At 41.9% G+C, this 22,533-nt stretch overlaps 1 protein-coding gene and 1 long non-coding RNA gene across 2 annotated transcripts in view; one reads left to right on the top strand and one right to left on the bottom strand.

Annotated features, from left to right (window-relative positions):
• The window catches only part of rbfox1 (RNA binding fox-1 homolog 1), a 372,506-nt gene that overhangs the window by 229,493 nt on the left and 120,480 nt on the right, over window positions 1-22,533 (bottom strand). The gene's annotated exons all lie outside the window — the stretch shown is intronic.
• LOC133466238 (uncharacterized) lies at window positions 411-9,689 on the top strand. Its single transcript, XR_009784899.1, has 3 exons — window positions 411-807; window positions 6,293-6,392; window positions 8,522-9,689. It is a non-coding gene; the product is annotated as an uncharacterized LOC133466238 (long non-coding RNA).

The raw sequence follows: 22,533 nt of genomic DNA, 5'->3' as shown, positions 1-22,533 counted from the left end.
TTGAGTCATGAACACTGACCTGGTTAAAGTGATTTTTGCTCCTGAAACTCAGTGAACAGCATCGCCATATCAGGGACGTCGCTTTTATTTGTGAGGCTATGTGAACGATGTGTTTTTTTTTTAATATACGTAATTTATCGTGTATAATGCGCATTTTCCCCCCATAAAATTGTTAAAAGTTAATAGTGCACATTATACACAGGTATAGAGGCAAATGGAAAAAAAACTTTCACGTTTTATAAACGTATGCATCCATCTAGTGGTTATGAAAAAGCTGTACACTTTCATTCAGAAATGCCACCCCCACCTAGTGGTTATAAAAAATAGAGTGAAGCCTACACTTTCATGCCAATATGACATCATTAATTTCTTTTTAACTGAGGCAAAGGAGGCCTGCAATTCTTGAGATGTTGTCCTGGATTCCTTTGTGACCTCCTGGATGACTCATCGCTGTGCTCTTGGGGTAATTTTTGTAGGCCTGTCACTCCTTGAAGGTTCCATATTTTCTACATTTGTGGTTAATGTCTCTTACTGTAGGTTGCTGGAGTACTAAAGCTTTACAAATGGCGTTATAAACCTTTTCCAAACTGATAAATCTGATTACTGTCATGAGCTGCCCTGCAGTTCCATTGTTGGAGCCTGGGTGGCGCTCTCTCCCCTCCCCTATCTCTTTCAAGCACCTTCCTCAGCCGCACACCTGTCAGCAATCAACCCTCATTACCACCTGCATTTAAGCCTGCCTGATCCCGGAAAACCTTGCCAGAGTATTGCAGCTCCTCCAATGGTACCACGGCTCACTTGTCTCAAGTAAGCAACCTAATTCCTTGCCATTGCTCTGACCCCCGTGTTTCTCCTTGTCCTCAGTGTTCCCTCCGTGCTTATTTCTCATCTGTTCTTGAACTTCTCTAGATAGTGCCATTTTGTTGAAACTTTTTGACATCTGTTGGCCGACTTCATTTAGTCAGACAGGTTGCATTCAAGTGATTTCTTGAACGTGTCTGGAGGTAATCAGGCTTGAGTGTGGTCAGTGAAAATTAACTTTCAAAAGCTGTGATTAGGTCCGAGTTAATTCACGATTTAACAACGGGGCATTTACTTTATAAACTGCCTTTTATGTTTACTTGGGTTATCTTTGTCTGATATTTACATTTGTCTAATGATGTTGATGATTGATGATGTGTTGCATTTATGAAATCAATCAACTGCTCAAGAGAACACAATTTTATTTCTGTATGTGACAAAAAACATTTTGAACTCTGAAAAACCTGGTTAAAGTGATTTTTGCTCCTGAAACTCAGTGAACAGCATCGACACATCAGGGCTGGAGACGTCGACTTTATTTTCACAAACAATTGTAAGCTGTCATCTGTGAGGCTATGTGAACGATGTTTTTTTTTTTTTTTTTTTTTTTTTTAATATACGTAATTTATCGTGTATAATGCGCATTTTTTCCCCCATAAAATTGTTGAAAGTCAATAGTGCACATTATACACAGGTATAGAGGTAAATGGGAAAAATAATTCACATTTTATAAACTTATGCATCCATCTAGTGGTTATGAAAAAGCTGTACACTTTCATTCAGAAATGCCACCGCCACCTAGTGCTTATAGGAGCCTACACTTTCATGCCAATATGACATCATTAATTTCTTTATGATTATCCATCTATCCATCCATTTTCTGAGCCGCTTCTCCTCACTAGGGTCGCGGGCGTGCTGGAGCCTATCCCAGCTGTCATCGGGCAGGAGGCGGGGTACACCCTGAACTGGTTGCCAGCCAATCGCAGGGCACATACGAACAAACAACCATTCGCACTCACAGTCATGCCTACGGGCAATTTAGAGTCTCCAATTAATGCATGTTTTTGGGATGTGGGAGGAAACCGGAGTACCCGGAGAAAACCCACGCAGGCACGGGGAGAACATGCAAACTCCACACAGGCGGGGGCGGGGATTGAACCCCGCACCTCAGAACTGTGAGGCTGACGCTCTAACCAGTCGGCCACCGTGCCGCCTTCTTTATGATTATGTTTTGTTAAATGATACTGCTTTTCTGAAATGCTTGACCGTTTAATTTGACTCTGTTAAAATAAAATTAAATGCGTTTTGCCTGGTCCTTCAGGTTTTCTTTAAAGAAATGTACCCATCTTACAAATTCTGCCTGGGTAATCAAACATGTGAGCTCAACTGCGTGTTTTCTAATTTACTAAATAAAAGTAGGGCTGTGAATTTCAAATTTAGAGCAAGTAAATTTTAAAAAGGATTACGTGTTCAAATGACGTGCTTAACTTCAAAATAATTCTTTGAAAAAAAACTAATAAAATACAGATAATACTTCGTTTTGATCATATGGGTAGAACCAAAATCATGCATTTAAAAACGCATAGGTAGAAGGTACATAGGTAGAAGGGTTTTCCAGAATTTTGAGGTCAACTTTGGGGGTGTGTATTATACATGGGTGCACATTATACACGAGAAATTACGGTAGTTCATGTAGCATGTAGGATTAAATTTTCAGTTTTCTCCAGAAAAGTTTATTTATCTTTGGTTTGACTACCGGGGTCGAATAGCTCATTAAATATTGGCCCCAGGTGTCGCACATCACCACTTGTGATGTCTATTTTGAGCGACAAAAAATACATGTTAAAACATTTTATTTTAATGTTACAAAAGCACCACAACCTTCACATTTAGAATTACATTGGAAAAATGAAAAAAACTATATTGAAATTGAAATTAAATACTCATTATTTTTCAAAGTCACAGCTGAAGAATGAAAGAGACACATGCTCTGGAGCCACAGGTTGGAGACCCTTGTTTTTGAGCATTCTCTCTTCAGGTTCCAGTACTCAGAAATGCCCTACCTGTGGAAAGTAGAGCAGCTACATCTGTAGAAATTTTCAAGTCTCCACTGAAGACTTATTTCTACATCCCCATCATCCTCCTGAGAGAGGGGACAAGGTGGCAATGAGCAAAGTGAGGCTGTTGCTGTGGAGGGTTCTGTATCGACCGACCGGGACAGGTCCTGAGGAGAACCACTATCCCTGAGGCGTCTACCTGCGGTGCTTCCATCCATCCATCCATCCATCCATTTTCTACCGCTTATCCGGGTCGGGTCGCAGGGGCAGTAGCTTTAGCAGGGACGCCCAGACTTCCCTCTCCCCAGCCACTTCATCCAGCCCTTCCGGGGGGATCCCGAGGCGTTCCGAGGCCAGCCGAAGGATCTAGTCTCTCCAGCGTGTCATGGGTCGTCCCCGGGGTCTCCTCCCGGTGGGACGTGGCCGGAACATCTCACCAGGGAGGCGTCCGGGAGGCATCCGAATCAGATGCCCCAGCCACCTCATCTGGCTCCTCTTGAGCTCCTCCCGGATGACCGAGCTTCTCACCCTATCTCTAAGGGAGAGCCCGGACACCCTGCGGAGGAAACTAATTTTGACCGCTTGTATCCGGGATCTTGTTCGTGACCATAGGTGAGGGTAGGAACGTAGATCGACGGGTAAATTGAGAGCTTCGCCTTTCGGCTTGGCTCCTTCTTTACCACAACGGACCGATACAAAGTCCGCATCACTGCAGACGCTGCACCGATCCGCCTGTCGATCTCCCGTTCCATTCTTCCCTCACTCGTGAACAAGACCCCAAGATACTTGAACTCCTCCACTTGGGGCAGGATCTCATCCCCGACCTGGTGCTTAATTTAATCTAAAATGTGAATATGTAGGCATAGTAGGCAATATGGATGACAATGTAAGAGGCAGGTTACTGGCCATCAGTTGCTCTCTGGGAGTCATTCATGATCAGCCCTGTCCAGCCATCTGTTTATCACTCTGGGTGTTTCCCAACTATTAGCACCTGGTTCATTTGTACTGCTAGGTCTCCATGGAGTGCAATCATTTTCTTTTAGCCAGAAGGCGTAGATCATGTCAGGGCCTGGTGCAGCCCAGCTCGTCGTACTTGACTGCCTTTGTGATGGTCACTGGATCATATACCGGGAAATTACTGTAGGGTGATTTCAAAGCCACGAGCCAATGAGTATTGGTGTTACATAATCCATCTTTTTCCCATAGGTTTTCTAGCACTGTTCAGTCTCCAGTTTTGATTGGCCGGCCATATAATACAGACACACACACACACACACGCACACACCATATAAATAGATTAATAAACTGCATTTAAATAGTGTTTCAATTAATATCTTGTGAAAATATTGCAATACATACCGTTTTTATCACTCTCATTATACTACATTATTTTTAACACCAACATTGCTAAAAGACTCATTGGTTCATGACTTTTTTACTCTGTCCACAATATGTAAAACTGCCCAATGGCAAAGTATCCAAAATGATTAAAGACACTGAGAGCTTTGCATTGCAAGAAGGACAGACAACCATGAGTAAATTAAGGGAGGCTGTAAAAAAGCAGAGAGCATAGCAGGGTGGGGGTTGGTTGCAGAGAATAAGAGCTTCCTTTTCTAATTCCACAGACCATTAAATTGTAATTTCAGAGCTTGATATATTTATGCATTAAAACATTATGGGAGCCTACCCAACCAATTACTATGCAGACACAGCTTCTCACACCCTATCTCATAGGCAGGATGTGGGACGATCACATGCATGAAATATAGGCTCCACAACACACCACACCAAGAATCAATGAAAGACTTCTAAGGTGAAGATGTTAAAAAACTTCCAGTGCTCTGCCACAGAAGGAGGAAACAATCATGCAGTCAAATATTATGGCATGTTGGTGTCATAAAAAAGCATGACATAGGGTGCAACTAACAATTATTTTCATAATTGATTAATCTGTCAATTTTTTCTTTTTAAAAATCAATGAAGTGGATAAAAAATATATTTCCTCCCTTTTATTCAAAAACAGGGCATTATTTCAAATTGACAGCGCAGAAAATTGACAAACTTTATTAATTGATTATGATTCAATCACCGGTTTGGTCCAGAACATCTGTCAGAAAATGGGCAAAAATGTTGATCATTGATTTCCAAAATAAAAGCTGTTTTCAGATGTCTTTTTTTTTTTATTAAACACAAATATAATCCATCTGCTTTTTACAGAAATCCGAGAATATTTACGGTTGAATAACTAAAATTCTGAGGATTTGGACAATTTTAAGTTTAAGTAATGTTGTTGGGTAGTAGTTAACCAATATTTTTTTTTCTAGCTAGGAAACGTTTCAGGTGGTCAGAGACAGCAAAACTTTTTTGGCATTTTTAGTACTCACTGTGGAGGGCTGGTTTACATCAGAAAAAAATACCTACTGTTAATGTGTATGTAGAGGTGTGTGCTGTATCAAAATTAGTTGTTTAAGTAGGGTTAAACTATGATATACACTCTCTAATACATACATACTATAATACACTCTCCCCAAACTACTAAAAAGGCAATGCTCCTTACGGCAAAATAGTCTGTTTGAAAAGAATGATGTGACATACTGTAAATATTTCTGTTACCAGCAGACACGTCACTCTGTGTGGCTCATAAATCTGTCAGCGTTTCTCACTGGCCATCTTTTTCACAGTCGTTCATCTGCTCACTGTCCTGTGTCAGGTGCAATGGGACGCCAAATTTGCCAGCTTCTGACGTAGTATCAGAGGGGGAACACTGCACGTACACAAAGGCCCATGACCTGAATGTTTAGTTAAACACCGGAGACTCACTGAAAATTCATCATTATGTTGAAAACAATGGTCATCATCCCAGACACTAGTGTTGATGTCGGCAAGCATCAACTTATTTGAATGTTTGAAGCCGCAACATCTGTGAGAAATTGAATTTCGGACACCAAAAATGTCCCGCTTCAGCAAATTCTGACTGAAAGCCTCTGATGCACCAATTTGCCAGCAAGGCAAGGTGAAATTAGTTTGTGTAATTATCGATTAACTGAACTGTTTTGGCTTGGTCAATTCTTTTATAAACTTTATAATAAATGTGATATTCATGACTATCTACACTTCATCAGCCGACACCTACCAACATACATTTTGCACAGCAGAAACATATTTATAAAATGAAACAGGCAAGTATTATTTGCTATTCAAAACTTACTAGTGCAGAGAAGGGAAAGGATGATTTTGTGGCAATGAATGCTCAAATGGGGGCCTGACTACAAGTCACCAACACGTGAATCGTTTGGTTTATAATTATTCACACAAAGAAAAGGTATTTCTTCTGCCTTATTTCAGAAAACAATTGTATACTTGGTTGTTTTACTTGCGTGACAATGGAACACTTCACGGAGAACTTACTGAAGATTTACATTGGTTCCCGCCAGACCCTTCGCTATTAAATTGGACCTCCTAACAAAGCAGTCAAGAGCAGCCATCATCCAACCTGTTCCAGTTATTTCTACAATCCTCGAAAAGGGTTCATAGGTAAGAGTAAATTTTTTTGGCCTCTTTTTTATTATTGGATCCGCTGTCTGACGCCACAGCAATGCTTTACAACTCAAGTGTATTGCTGAAATGTTGTTAAATAAAGATATAGATTTTATATATATATTAAAAAACAAAAAGCATTTCAACTTGAGGCGCAGCGCCGCAATGGTAAACGGTCACCTTGATGCAGGGTTGCATTTTGAACGGCATGAACACAGCATTCAAAATGCAGTCTAAAAAGGCTTTTACGGATACATGCACGCATGCACACACGGTGTGTGTCGAGTCCTTCATTGAAGCCAAGCAGCTGCCTCACCGAACCCCTGGGGTTCGATCGACCCCAAGTTAAGAACCACTGCTTTAGACTTACTGTGTGTCTGAGGATGTCAGAGGACTGTACTTCTTTCTCAGCTCAGATTTAGCCAGTATGACAAATTACTGCCCAAACAAGCCTCCAGCAGCCAGAGGCTCAACTCAGAACATAGCTCTGTCAGGAACACTGGTGAGAGTGAGCCACGAATATCCCCTGCTGGAGGAGAGCAATGCACAGCTAGATGTGTGGAGGATAAGCAATGGAAATTCTCACCTTGTTGAGAAGAAGAACGTGAGATTTTGTCTGGGGAAACCAGCAATGCAAACTTTGCCAAACACATATAGAAGCCTGATATGACAGGGCAAGGTATGACAGGAGGAGGTTTCACTAATCTGGCACCCTCTTCTCCATCCGGGTCCAAAAATTGTCCAAAGCCGGACATTTTGATTTCCTTTTTTTTAGTTGTACAGTTTAATAGGATTAATTCAGAATTTTTTTTTCATGATTTATCTGGGTCTCATTTTTTTAGATCACAAAAACCTGGCATTTGAACTTAAACTTAGAACGTAGACTTTTTATATCCACTATACTGTAGATGTATGTTAAATGTGATATACACTCATACGTGCCTAAAATCCCGAACCTGTGGTGCTTCACTCTCTCTTGTGTGGCTTAATACAGGATCTATCAAAATAAACAAATAAATCTGTTTTACAGACTCCATGTCAAATGTTAACATCAATATCATCAGTCCCTACCAGAGCCCTGGGCTTAATGTGAACTGCAGGTTGCAACTATTGCAACCATTGGTTCAGGTTTCTGTCATATATCATTATAACAATGAACATTGTTGCTGATGTTTTGTTCGTTTGTTTATTTGTCTGTTTGATTGTTTTCCGGGATACCGGCAGCTAACATTGGACCAATTACAAGTCCATTCAGCATGGTGCTTCCCATCGGTTGTGTTTTTTTTTTCCAACAAACCTAATTCAAGTGTGTTCAATTCTTTCATCCCTCCACTCAGTGGCCTTTCTTTGTGGCTGAATTTCTGCATACAACAATCCAAGACTGATTTTGGCGGAAGAAATACACCCCACTGATTTCTCTCTAACCTTAAAGGGCCCCTCTAATGCTGTGAACATTGGCACTTATTTTATTGCTCTGGACTAAGAAATTATGTCTGCAGAAAGAATTCCCCAGGCGGCGTGTTCGTTCTATTTTATCAGGCTTACACGCCGAAAAAAAGAATTTACACAGGCGTTTGCTTTTGTGACATATTTAAGGCTTTTGTCAGGGGTTCGGCTTTGATGTGCACGGTTTGGGGACTTGGATATACAAGGATAAGCAACGTATTCGCATTATTTTAATCAATGGCATTGTAATAAATTTGAATAAAACATTTTTAGCGTATTAAATTTGTGAAGTAACATTATTTTGGGGTGCTATAACTCTTGTGTTCATGTGAAAGAGTGTAATGGTACAGTCCCATGAAAATGTATTTCTCAAATTCTTAAATTTTTACATAGTTTCCAAACTTAAGTGTTTCAGATTATCAGACAAATATAACCCAAGTGAACTTAAAATATTGTTTTTAAATGCTGTGTGAAAAAGTAATTTCCCCCCTTGTTGAATCAATAATTAATTGTGGCTATTCACAACTTTTGGTTAATTTTCACTGATCACACACAAGACTGATTACCTCCATACCTGTTCAATCAAGAAATCCCTTAAACAGAAATATAAGCTTCAGAAATATGAAAGTACATTTTTTTTTGACTGAGCACCACTGTTTTGATTTGACAATTTCTTCCAGATTTCATCTGATCCAATGGGATTTTGTCTGAGAAATGCTTAGGGTGACTACGGGAGAAAGTGTGCTTTCCTCATGTCACACGATCCATCACAACTCTCCTCGCGGGTGGATCAGTGCAGGTTACGGTTGCGCTCCCAAAGCAAAGTTGTGCGAACTTGATGTATGTGCTGTCGACTGGCAGTTAATGAAACAACAGCCAGAGCAGCCTGCTTGTCTCTTTGCTTTCTCTTCATCTTGAGGAATTCCACCTTCCTATGTGTGCAAAAATTAAAAATGTCTCAGCAGAGTAATGAACGCTTAAAATTGTCTTTTGAAAGTATATACAGTATATACAGGTATATATGAACACACATGCACATGTATTGTGCCTGTTCCCCAGTGCACAAGTTGTCTTACGAACTAATATGAGACTAAACAAAGGGAGCCCCTGGATTGGGAGGGTGGGTTTTAATTGGCTGCTAGGCAAGGGAAGCACTGTTGATGCCACACGTCTTCCACTTGTCTCTCCTCTCCCTCCACCCCTGAGACCAATAGATAACCACGTATATGGACAGAGACAGATTGAGAGTTGCAGTAACACAATTCATATGAAGGGCTGGGAGGAAGTGAGCACTGGAAGACTCTTAGTTGTTGGATCCAACAATGAGAATTGGATGAATAGAAGACTTATTCACTAATTAATTCAAAGCAGGTGCAAAGAAGTGAATACACGTTATGTTTTGTTTTTACCAGGAAACGGATCACAGCTATTTACTGCAACTGTTATAAAATTTTTGTTGATAGTATTAGCATCTTTATGTCATGATCAACTCTGAGTTGTCTTTTATTTTTAGTCACTTGGCTCTTCCTTGTGTTTTTTCTTTGTTTTTTCTAGGCAGCACAGGAGGGAATTAATTAAGGCGGCATGCACTTGGGGGCTCCCAGTCTTAAATTCTGCAGCCATTCTAGGAAGATGCCAGATTGCTTTGGGTTTTTTGCTTGTTTTAACTTTGTTGATCACTTGTTTTCCCTGCTTGTTAGTAACATCTATTAGTCTTTTAGTCTTCCATTTTTCCTACTCGTCATTACCATCGTATGTTTATTCGTCATTTATTTTGTATTAATTCATTAATTTTGCCTTCCCGATGGTAGCGCTTTATATTACCAATGTATCTGTATTTTTGTAACTTTAATGGAATAAAGACTTTGAGTCACTCCTTCAAATCTCTTTCTGCTTTGGGGTGGCACCAGTCACTTATTGTTACATGTTCTCTTTTTTTTTTAAATATTTTAATTAAAATTTCCATTAATACATTGTATGCAAATGTACTGAGCTTCTAAAGTAAAAAAAAGACAAGTCCTTATACAATGAACAAAAATATAAACGAAACACTTTTGTTTTTGCTCCCATTTTTCATGAGCTGGACTCCAAGATCTAAATCTTTTTCTATATACACAAAAGGCCATTTCCCTCAAATATTGTTCACAAATCTGTCTAAATCTTTGTTAGTGAGCATTTTTCCTTTGTCGAGATAATCCATCCCACCTCACAGGTGTGGCATATCAAGATGCTGATTGGACAGCATGATTATTGCAAAGGGGTGCCTTAGGCTGGCCACAATAACTGCAGTTCGCTTATATTTTTGTTCAGTATATATATTTTTTTATTTTATCTTTTCTGCTTATAAGAATTCGCCCTTCAATGACGAGCTTCCCTGCTCCTTAAAATATCCTCCATGAACACCATGGAGTAATGTTTGGAAATTTTAGATCCGTGTACAGTGCACTGCTGTTGAGCAAGAGAAAAAAAAAAATAATTAAAACAAAACACTGATTGTTTAAAAAAAAACAGCCTTGTTGTGTCCTTAACATTTGCCTTATTGACTGAATGGTCCCAATTTTGTCAGCTTTCCATCCATGCAGTTCTGATCCAGGGCAACTGAGGTTAATAAGATTCAAGCTAACCCAGTCTGTATCTGTATTGATAATGGCAAATGTAAGGTTATCCTGGTTCTTTTACCAGAGTATTTGGCATTTGGAATGATTGATGGTTATGTACAACCAAGGATCTGTGGTCTCACAAGTAAACACGATGTAGAATAAAAATGGATTGCTTGACTTTTCACTGATATAGGTGACTTCCACAGGATTATTGGACAATAGAAGATCATAAAATATTTACCTAACTGAAATGAATGGAAGTGACTAATTTGTGAGATTGTGAATACTTTAAAGAGTTATATATTTGTTAATATGTTCCATGAGGTTGACTAGTCATTGTATCAGTATTCACAGTATATCTTTTGCAATACACAATATTTAAATATTGCACATTCACACTGCCCATTCTGCCCCGACTTTCAACAGTATATACCTATATACTACTTTCTTGCATAGCACCAGAAAGGAATCGCACACTTCCATCTTATTTCGATATAAGCAATGCATACCATTCAATAGGCTGACCCAGAACTACGATATTGGGAGGGACCTAATTCCTTCAGTACCAGCAATTAAAATCCACAATCACATCAAAAAATATGATCAACCACAATCAAAACATGACTAGCAACACCCTTCAAAACCTCAGTTAAGTGATGTAAAAATGAATATTAAGAGGTCAAAATTAATCTTTATTTTAAAATCATTTCTGGCAGTTTCCCCCGGAGCCTGCCTTCCCAACGCCCTAGCGGTGTGCCTTTGCGCTTTGGCTTCCCCGAATGGGGATCCTGGGTTCCCTTTGTCCTCTGTGTCCTGGGGGACATGGATTGGGATGGGCTGACCACTGGTGAGAGGTCAACTGCATGATGTCAGCCCAATACATAAGCAACCCAATCTTCAGGGTCGGTCTGGCCCAGAATTGGTGGTGCATTCATTTGAGGCCAAAACTGCTCCATGTATGGATTTGAAGATTCCCAGGTTTTGGGGTCGCAGGGGATGCAAATTGATTTTATTACTGAAATGCTTGCCTATGTTTCTGCCTGTCTTTGTCTTAGCTTCCTTCACATATGGTGTATCATGCCCTTTCTTGATAAGATGAGAGCAATGAGGTTTTAGCTTGAAATAACAAAAAAAAGTTTTTCTGTTCTTTTTTTATGTTCAGAGAGGGCAAGAATAGGTCACCACACTCACTCGGATGGAAAGAAAACTTATCTTCTGCAAGACAAAAATGCATGCTGTATTTCTCTTTAAGATTATGGTTTTTACTCATTTTAGCATGAACATACTGTATATAAACATGCAGATGAAAAACAAATGCACATCATCTTACTGCTTAGACCTACGTATTGTCAAAATCAAAAGTCTTGCCCACTTTTTATATACCGTAGATATTAAATCACAAACCAAACATTGCACGTCACACTTGTTCACTTGACCTTTTCTCCTTTTGCTTGGAGCTAAATCTGCCATAAGTCTGAGCAATTGCGACTTGTGCTGCAGAGAGTGAATGGTATAACATTTCCTTAATTCATGTCCTATAGTAGAGACAATATTGGAAAGGCTATGAAGTAATGCATTATTAGAATGCCTAGGTTTGTCAAGTTATAAATTGTTCAATTGCTCAACAAATGGAAAAAGTTGAAATGGACAAAAGAAAATCTTTTTTCCTCAGGGTAAAACGCTTTAAATGAAACTGAATTCACCGAGGTAGATTATCAGCGCCCAAATAATATGTTAGACTGACCTTTCAGAGCCATTTTTAACTTAAGACCCTTAGGCTAGAGCAGTGAAGTGAGCCATTGACAGGAATGTTAGAAAGTCTTTTAATATCCGTCACCAAGAGTTAAGGTCTATCCCCAGGCCCTGCTCATTGAATCCTTGTTTGGCTATATTTCAAAACCATGATCCAAGCTGTGCTGAAAAAGAATGGCTTGGCCTTTTGTCAGAGAAAAGTCATTTTAATTTCAGACTAAGGCCATAACAGAAAATCGGAACAGTTTCTTCACCTCAGCATTACGTTTCCCCACCAAATGACTATTTGTAATGGCAATATTTAGTCAAGTGAACATTAGAAGTATTCATGAAGGGTTATTTTGCAAAATGCTATCCAGTAAAAAAAAAATACATTGTATTTTCATGAATAAACCATATTATTATAATTATTTTAACAAATTTATTTACAACAAATGTTGAAAAACTGAGGGATGTCATATGTACAACTAACACAGTGTCAAATATTATGAAATACTCTATTATGGGGAATGGCAGTGCATGTTTGAATTCCACTGGGTTGAAGTGGAAATGTTGAAAAAAATGCTGCTTCAGCTATTGTATTTGACAACAGGCCTCCTGGAACATACAACCTTGACTATAAACTAGTCAAAATAACAAACAAATATATCTTCCAGCCATTATATCACATATTCAATAAATGTTTCGAAGACAGTATATGCCCAGATATTTTGAAAGACGCTAAGGTCATTCCACTGCTTATGGATGAAAAAGATCCTCTTTACCTGTTCCAAGTGGTCATTCAATGTCTTCTCCTAGTCCTGAGTAAAGTGTTTGAAATGACTGTATATGTTCAAATCCAAGACTATCTTTCAGGCAATGATCTGATTACAAGTTACCAACAGGCATATGGGGCACTTCACAAACAGCACTTGCACAAATGATGAAGTGGCTAAAAAGAATGGATGACGAGGCAACTAGGGATGGTTATTTAGGACTTGAATGCTCCTTGATATCATTGATGACTTATTATTGTTTGATAAACTCATTCTACAGTTTTGGTTCTACTGCTCTGCTCTGGATGAAGAGTTACCTGTCAGAGAGAAGACAGAGAGTATTTGTTTTTTTTATGGAAGTTTGATAGTACAGTACTACAGTGTGGGGGCCTCAAGGGAGCTCCTTATATCCTCTCATTTTCTATATTTACCAATACCAGGGATCTTGTTTTATGTGCGTCCCGCGTCTGAGACGCACAAAAATGAGCAGGGACACATAAAGTATGATCATTCTACGTTGTTGAAGTGCTTAAGTGAATCATTATCAAAAAGTATGAATCCTGTCTCGGTGCTAGCCAATCAGAAGCAGAGTAGGGCGCGTTGTCCTTCAATAAATACAACTGAGATGAGAATTTTTCCGGACTTGATCAAATTTCATTGTTGTGGATACATCCGGCGCGGCACTCACAACGCAGCGAACCACTGACGCAACATCATTCCCAAAAAGACTCATGGCTGTATTAGCTCAAAAGGGTGCTTCTACTAAATACTGAGCAAAGGGTCTGAATACTTATGGCTGTGTGACATTTCAGTTTTTCTTTTTTAATAAATCAGCAAAAATTTCAACAATTACGTTTTTTTTCTGTCAATGTGGGGTGCTGTGTGTACATTAATGAGGACAAAAAATAACTTAAATGATTTTAACAAATGGCTGCAATATAACAAGCAAAAATTTCAGGGGGTCTGAAAACATTCCGTACCAACTGTATATGTGAAACGCCATTATGAAAAATAAATAAATGCTTTTATTGTGAAATGGATTCCTACTTTTATTTAGCAAATGATTACCAGGGCAGAATTTGTAAGATGTGTACAATTCTATATTATGCTCTAATATCATATCAGTCTTATAAACAAACAAACAAAAACAACGATAATGTCGTTTACCGTGAAAATCTTTGGGAAAGGATATCATTCTAAAAAATTGTTATCGTGGCAGGGCTGAACACATACCATAAATTGAGAGAGAGCAAGAGCAACGGACAGCAAAAATATTGTACAAACAGTAAAAAGATACTGCAAGAGTGACAACTGTAATAAAAATCTGCTATTTAGCGGGACTGCAAAGCAAGAACCGTGACGTACTGGAGTATTTCTGTATCTGTGTTCCGTGATGGTAAGTTTCACATTAAATAATATGCTGAACACTGAGCCTGAGAAAGTTGCAGACTGGGTAAACAGGACAATTTGGTGCTGAATATTAATAAAATCAATGGTGTTGGAATCTAGACACCTGTTGGACGATAATCCTGATGGAGTTTATCACTGGCCGGGAGAACAGTGTCATGGTCTGTGCCCTGCAGTTCCTTTTTTGGAACTTGGGAAGCGATTTTTGCCTGGCCTTTCCCTCTCTCGCTCTCTCTCTCCCCCAGCAATCATCACCTCCTCGCCCGCGCACCTGTTCTCAATCAGCATTCATCACTGCCTGCATATAAGCCTGCCAGATCCAGGAATACAGCGCCGGAGTATTGACGCTCGTTCATGGTACACAGGCCGATTCTCATGATTCCTTCTCGTGTGTTAAATTGATGACTTGGCTGACCCACAATTGATAAAGAAAGGTTTTTAATCTGGACTTAAAAACATGCACACTTGGGGCTGACGTCACTTCTGTTGGCAACTTATTCCATTTGTGTACAGCATAATAGCTAAATGCTGCTTCATCATGTTTGCTTTGGACTCTGTACTCCATATTTGACCTGAGTCTGTCAATTTCAGAGCCCTCCTGGGTTGATATTCCATTATCATTTCATTCATGTATTCAGAACCTAAACCGCTTAGTGATTGATAGACCAGTCGTACAACTTTAAAATCTAAAGCTGACTGGAAACCAGTGAAAAGACTTTATAATTGGAGTAATATGCTCTGACCTCTTTGTTCTAGTCAGAACTCGAGCTTCAGCATTCTGAATGAGCTGCAGTTGTTTAATGCTCTTTTTAGGGAGTCCGGTCATAAATGTCATACTTGACATAAAGGCATGGATGAGCTTCTCCTGATCTGCTTGAGACATGCCTTCACTCTGGATATGTTCTTCAGATGGTAGAAGGCAGTTTTAGTAATTGATTTGATATGACTGTTGAAAGTCACGTCGGAATCTCTCAGAACACTAAGGTTTCGGACTTGGTCTTTGGTTTTTAAAGAGAGTGACTCCAAATCACATCAAAAAAGCAAAGCTAGAACTTCAAAGCTGTCTAGACTGCACAGACTGGAGTGTCTTTGAAAATTCAGCTGGCAGCCTGCATGAATATACGGACACTGTCACATCCTATATAAGTTTCTGTGAAGAGGTGTGTGTACCAGCAAAATTATTCAATAACAACAACCCGTGGTTCACTGCCAAACTTAAGCAACTTCGCCAGGCTAAAGAGGTTTGACATCGAAGCGGGAATAGGGCCGTGCATAATCGCGCTAGAAACCAGCTGAAGAAAAAAATTAACATTGCAAAGAGAAACTAACAGTAAAGTTAGAAAAACAGTTTACCGCAAACGACTCGAAATCAGTCTGGCATGCATTACAATCGCATTACAATCACTAACCAATTACAAGCGACCAACCCCCCAAGCTGAGAACAATAAAAGACTAGCCAACGACTTGAACACCTTCTACTGCAGATTTGAAAAGGACACTTACACACCCCACACCCACCCAGCCGCACCAACGACCACCATCACATCTCTGACCTCTGCGGTTGATCATCCACGAACAGGATGTGAGACGTATCTTCAAACAACAAAAGATAAACGAAGCGGCGGTCCCAGACCTTGTGTCCCCATCCTGCCAGCTCGCTCCAGTCGTCACACAGATATTCAATAAATCTCTGGAACTGTACAAAGTACCATCCCGTTTCAAACGCTCACCATCATCCCAGTCCCCAAGAAACATGCAATCTCGGGTCTGAATGACTACAGGCCTGTCGCCTTGACATCTGTGGTCATGAAGTTCTTTGAAAGCCTCGAGCTGGACCACCTCAAGAGCGTCACACGTCCCCTGCTGGACCCCCTGCAGTTTGCCTACCGAGCATACAGGTCCACGGATGATCATGATTTATCCTTGAACACCTCAACGGCGCGGGGACCTACGCGAGGATCCTGTTTGTGGACTTGAGACCTGCGTTCAACACCATCATCCCCGCACTCCTCTCCTCCAAGCTTCTCCAGCTCAGCATCTCACCTGCCATCTGGCAGTGGATTTACAGCTTCCTGATGGGCAGGATACAGCAGGTGAGGCTGGGGGACACCACCTCATCTACATGCACCAGCAGCACTGGGGCACCCCAAGGTTGTGTCCACTCTCAACTGCTCTTCTCTCTCTACACAAACGACTGCACCTCAACGCACCCGGCTGTCAAACTCCTGAAGTTGGTAGACGACACAGTCATCGGCCTCATCAAAGACTGTGACGAGTCTGCGTATCGACAGGAAGTGGAGAGGCTGGAGCTGTGATGCGGCTGACACAACCTGGAGCTGAACACCCTCAAGACTGTAGAGATGATAGTGGACTTCAGGAGGCTTCCTTCGCCACAGCTGGCCCTCACGCTGTCCAACTGCCCTGTGTCTAACGTTGAGACCTTCAAGTTCATGGGAATTACAGTCTCTCAGGACCTGAAGTGGGATATCAACATCAACTCCATCCTCAGAAAGGCCCAGCAGAGGATGTATTTCATGCGGCTTCTGAGGAAGCACGGCCTGCCACAGGAGCTGTTGAGGCAGTTCTAGACAGCGGTCATCGAATCAGTTCTGTGTTCTTCAATCACAGTCTGGTTTGGTGCTGCTACAAAAAAGGGGCAAACTCCGACTGCAACGGACAATCAAAACTGCTGAAAAGATTGTCGGTACCCCCCTGCCTCCCCTTGAGAACTTCCACGCTGCCGGAACTAAGGCAAGAGCATGCAAAATCCTCTTGGATCCTCCACATCCTGGTCACCACCTCTTCCAGCTCCTTCCCTCAGGTAGGCGCTACTGAACAATGCAAACTAAAACTAGCAGACATTCCAACAGCTTCTTCCCTCTTGTCATTAACTTCTTAAACAGTTAACTTAAAATTTAATTGCAACATTCTGCCAAATTTTTGTCTTGAGTTTGTTGTTACATTTCTGTTGGCCCAATTATACATTACTCCTGCACTCACTGTAGTAATCTTTCCATGCTGCACTATTTGCTTATCTGTGGAGCATGGCCTAGCGAGCTATGGCCACTCATGTGCCTGAGTAGCATCTGCAACATTTGCACAATCGACATTGTCCCAGATTATCGCACTACTCGTCACTTTAAACTTAATAAATTTCTTGAAGTCTCGGCGCCCTTTGTACAATGGTCATTGCACCGGACTATTGTTCTATTAGTCATTTCAAACTGCTCTAATTGCGAGAGGAATCTGCATCTTTTTGCACAATTGTCAAAAAAAAAAAAAAAATTGTACCGGCATTACCAGATTACTAGCAGCCTTTTATTGCTCAGTGACTGTTTATTAATTTTTTTATTCTCAATGTCTTGATGCCTCAAAAGTATTCTCTGTCAATTGACTGTCTGTTGTCGTACAAGGGCGGCTCCAACTACCGGAGACAAATTCCTTGTGTGTTTTTGACATACTTGGCGAATAAAGATGATTCTGATTCTGAGTTCTATAAGGCGGTGGGCGCAGCAGCCAGTCTGTCCTCTGGATACCATCCACAATCTAACGGCCAGACGGAGCGGGCGACTCAAAGTCTGGAGTTTGCGCTGCAGACATGATAAATACTACTCCACCGCGCTACCTTCTGCTTACCTGTCAAGAATAAATGTCACCATGAATGTTTTAATGCAGACACATACCATCTAAGCTTGGAGCTTCACCTGCTTGATATGTGAACTCTGAGATGGCTCCTCTGGTCCTTCCCTGATAAAGATCAATACATGACTGGGAGCAGAGGGCAAACTTTACCCCAGGCAAGTGCATAATCAATACCCATGTGGGTTCTTGCTAATTAAACTGCCACAATAATATCTCTCTCAGTGAAAGCTACCTCTGGACAAGATGTGGGGGTGAATGGGGGAATGACATGATCTGATGAAAAAGTATGGGAGAGAAGTAAGACAGGAAGGGAGAAAAGAGCAAATGGTAAACTTGAAGGAGCTGCTAAAGGGTATAATTGGTTATTAGTCATGTGGTAATTAATACTTATCAGAACAGGCAGGAAATAAATGAAAGGCTAAAGAACACAAAAGGCAACTGCAAAATGAATTAACATAGCAAGCTAGCCTACAGTCCGCTGCAGCAATGGATCATTTTGTGATTAAGAAAAACTCTTTTTTTCCCCCAATTATAATGCTGGTAGAAAATTAAAATGTCATCTTTCAGGGGGACAAAACGCAAAATGGAGATTTAAAAAAAAATAGCCAGGTTCTGTCAGGATTGCACAGCAGGACGTGGCATGTATTTTTGTTTTGAGTAGAAATATAATAACGAAGATTGTGATACCGAAGTATTTGGATGTGAATTTGTATTTCATTAATGCCATTTTTGATGGAATGACATTGTGATCCAAATCATTAGTGTGTGTGCACTTCAGCCTGTGATATTAATGTAATTATTAATTTCATTTCTGAAGTTATGATGCTATAATCCAAATCATTAGACAAAAGCTGTTTGCATTTTTCCTTGCAGTAATGCGGCAGCACTTTGTACCCATTATTATTTTCACTATTATTAATTGCTTACGTGATGATGTTGTGATCCAAAACAATACTGCCTGTGCATAGTTATGAGTTTTCATTAATTATGCATATGGAATAAACACACTTGGTGTCCAATTATGGATGTATTGTCTGGTTATTGGCAATGTCTTGGTGCTGTTTCTGTCACCTTTGCATGTGAAATATTTTTTCCGTTGCCTTTTGGTCACTTATATTAGGCGTAACTATTTTGTTAAATATTGCAGCACATTGCACGACTGGTTAACACATCTGCCTCACAGTTCTAAGGACTTCAAATCCGGTCTCCTCTGTGTAGAGTTTGCATGTTCCTCCATGCCTGCGTGGGTTTTCTCTGGATACTCTGGTTTCCTTCCACATCCTCCAAAATGCATGGGAGGTTAATTGAAGACTCTATGAATGTGTGTGTGAATGGTTGTTTGTCTATACTGTGCCCTGAGTCGGCTGGGATAGGCTCCAGGACACCCGCGACCCTAGTGAGGCTAAGGGGTAAAGAAAAAAAACATTATTTGGTCAAATTCAGTTAAAACTACTTTAATATCAAACTTGCTTGTATTGTATAGCTGATCGGAGCTGTTTTTATTGGAAAAAAAAAAGAACCTCCTTATGAACCATTATTTTCTTAGCACCCACAACCTACTTGTGATGTATATTCAAGTAATATATTGAGCTAGTTCACAGTATAAAATGTCAAGCTCTTGTGGATAACACTTAATTGGTATTTCATTAGGTGTCAATGACATACAGTGTTAGTTTTGGATATTTGATCAAATATGTGGATGTACTGTAGAGTGACTTTGCCATTTAATACACAGCCCTTTCCATATGCTCTAGTACAGGGGCTTACAAACTTTTCACAACCCTTACAGAAAAATTGAAGGATGCAGGGAACACTTTTGCATTTGTCATATACTGTATACATACAGTATATATATAAATCCATCCATTCATTTTCTTTACCGTTTCTCCTCACGCGGGTCGTGGGGGGTTCTGGAGTCTATCCCAGCTATCTTAGGGCGAGAGGCGGGGTACACCCTGAACCGGTCGCCAGCCAATCGCAGGGCACGTAGAAACAAACAACCATTCGCACTTACATTCACACCTTATATGGACATCATCATCATCAGCAGCAGCAGCCATTATCTATGCACTGCAGGATGAAGGCCTCTTCTTCACGTTTCCAACTACTACGACATTTTGCAATTTGTTGCCAGTGTATTCCGGTGTGTTTAATGATTTCCTCTATCCATCTACTTTTAGATCTTCGCCGTGGTCGATTTGTGTCCAGTGGTATCCAATTGATAATTTCTGTGGTCCACCTTTTGTCAGCTCTTTGGGCAACGTGGCAAGCCAATTTCCATTTAAGGCTTTTTATTTTTTGAATGACGTCGGTAACTTGCGTCTGCTGTCTTATTCAACATCTTGTCGCGAATGCTTATCCATCCATCCATCCATTTTCTACCGCTTATCATAGGTCAGGTCGTGGGGGCAGTAGCTTTACCAGGGAAGCCCAGACTTCCCTCTCCCCAGCAACTTCATCCAGCTCTTCCGGGGAGATCCCGAGGCGTTCCCAGGCCAGCCGAAGACGTAGTCTCTCCAACGTGTCCTGGGTCGTCCCCGGGGTCTCCCCCGGGCGTGCCCGGAACACTTCACCGGGGAGGTGTCCGGGATGCATCTGAATCAGATGCCCCAGCCACCTCACCTATCTCCTCTCGATGTGGAGGGGCAGCGGCACTACTCTGAGCTCCTCCCGGATGACCGAGCTTCTCACCCTATCTCTAAGGGAGAGCCCGGACACCCTGCGGAGGAAACTACTTTTGGCCGCTTGTATCCGGGATCTTGTTCTTTCGGTCACGACCCACAGCACGTGACCATAGGTGTGGGTAGGAACATAGATCGACCGGTAAATTCGCCTTTTGGCTTAGCTCCTTCTTTACCACAACGGACCGATACAAAGTCCGCATCACTGCAGACGCTGCACTCATCCGCCTGTCGATCTCCCGTTCCATTCTTCCCTCACTCGTGAACAAGACCCCAAGATACTTGAACTCCTCCACTTGGGGCAGGATCTCATCCCCGAGCTGGAGAGGGCACGCCACCCTTTTACGACTGAGGACCACTGTCTCAGAATTGGAGGTGCTGATTCTCATCCCAGCCGCTTCACACTCAGCTGCGAACCGCTCCAGTGAGAGTTGGAGATCACGGCTTGATGAATCCAACAGAACCACATCATCTGCAAAAAGCAGAGATGCAATACTGAGGCCACCAAACCTTTACGCCTCGGCTGCGTCTCAAAATTCTGTCCATAAAAGTTATGAACAGAATCGGTGATAAAGGGCAGCCTTGGCGTAGTCCAACCCTCACCGGGAACGAGTCCGACTTACTGCCAGATATGCGGACCAAACTCTGACTCCGGTCGTACAGGGACCGAACAGCCCGTATCAGGGGGTTCGGTACCCCATACTCCAAAAGCACCCCCTACAGGACCACCCCGAGGGACACTGTCAAATGCCTTCTCCAAGTCCTCAAAACACATGTAGATTGGTTGGCCGAACTCCCATGAACACTCGAGGACCCCGCCGAGGGTGAAGAGCTGGTCCACTGTTCCACGGCCAGGACGAAAACCACACTGCTCCTCCTGAATCTGAGATTCGACTTCCCGAAGAGACCCTCCTCTCCAGCACCCCTGAATAGACCTTACCAGGGAGGCTGAGTACTGTGATCCCCCTGTAGTTGAAACACACCCTCCAGTCCTCTTTCTCAAAAAGGGGCACCACCACACCAGTCTGCCAATCCAGAGACACTGTCCCCAATGTCCACGCGATGTTGCAGAGGCGTGTCAACCAGGACAGCCCCACAACATCCAGAGCCTTTAGGAACTCTGGGCAAATCTCATACACCCCCGGGGCCTTGCCACCGAGGAGCTTTTTAACCACCTTGGTGACCTCAACCCCAGAGGTAGGAGAGCCCAGACTCTGCTTCCTCATGGGAAGGCGTGTCGGTGGATTTGAGGAGGTCTTCGAAGTATTCTCCCCACCGGCTCACAACGTCCCGAGTCGAGGTCAGCAGCGCCCCATCCCCACTATACACAGTGTTGATGGTGCACTGCTTCCCCGTCCTGAGACACCGGATTGTGGACCAGAATTTCGTTGAAGCCGTCCGGATGTCTTTCTCCATGGCCTCACCGAAGTCCTCCCATACCCGTGTTTTTGCTTCAGCGACCACCAAAGCTGCATTCCGCTTGGCCAGCCGGTACCCATCAGCTGCCTCAGGAGTCCCACAGGCCAAAAAGGCCCGATAGGACTCCTTCTTCAGCTTGACAGCGTCCCTCACCGTTGGTGTCCACCAACGGGTTCGGGGACTGCAGCCACGAGAAGGCACCGACCACCTTACAGCCACAGCTCCAGTCGGCCGCCTCACCAATGGAGGCGCGGAACATGGTCCACTCGGACTCGATGTCCCCCGCCACCCCTGGAACATGAGCAAAGTTCTGTCGGAGGTGGGAGTTGAAACTGCTTCTAACAGGGGATTCTGCCAGACGTTCCCAGCAGACCCTCACAATACGTTTGGGCCTGCCACATCGGACCTGCATCTTCCCCCACCATCAGAGCCAACT

This window comes from Phyllopteryx taeniolatus, chromosome 16, assembly GCF_024500385.1.
Source record: "Phyllopteryx taeniolatus isolate TA_2022b chromosome 16, UOR_Ptae_1.2, whole genome shotgun sequence".
In the NCBI taxonomy this organism is placed as follows: Eukaryota; Metazoa; Chordata; class Actinopteri; order Syngnathiformes; family Syngnathidae; genus Phyllopteryx; species Phyllopteryx taeniolatus.
This window is presented reverse-complemented; position numbering and strand designations above follow the sequence as displayed.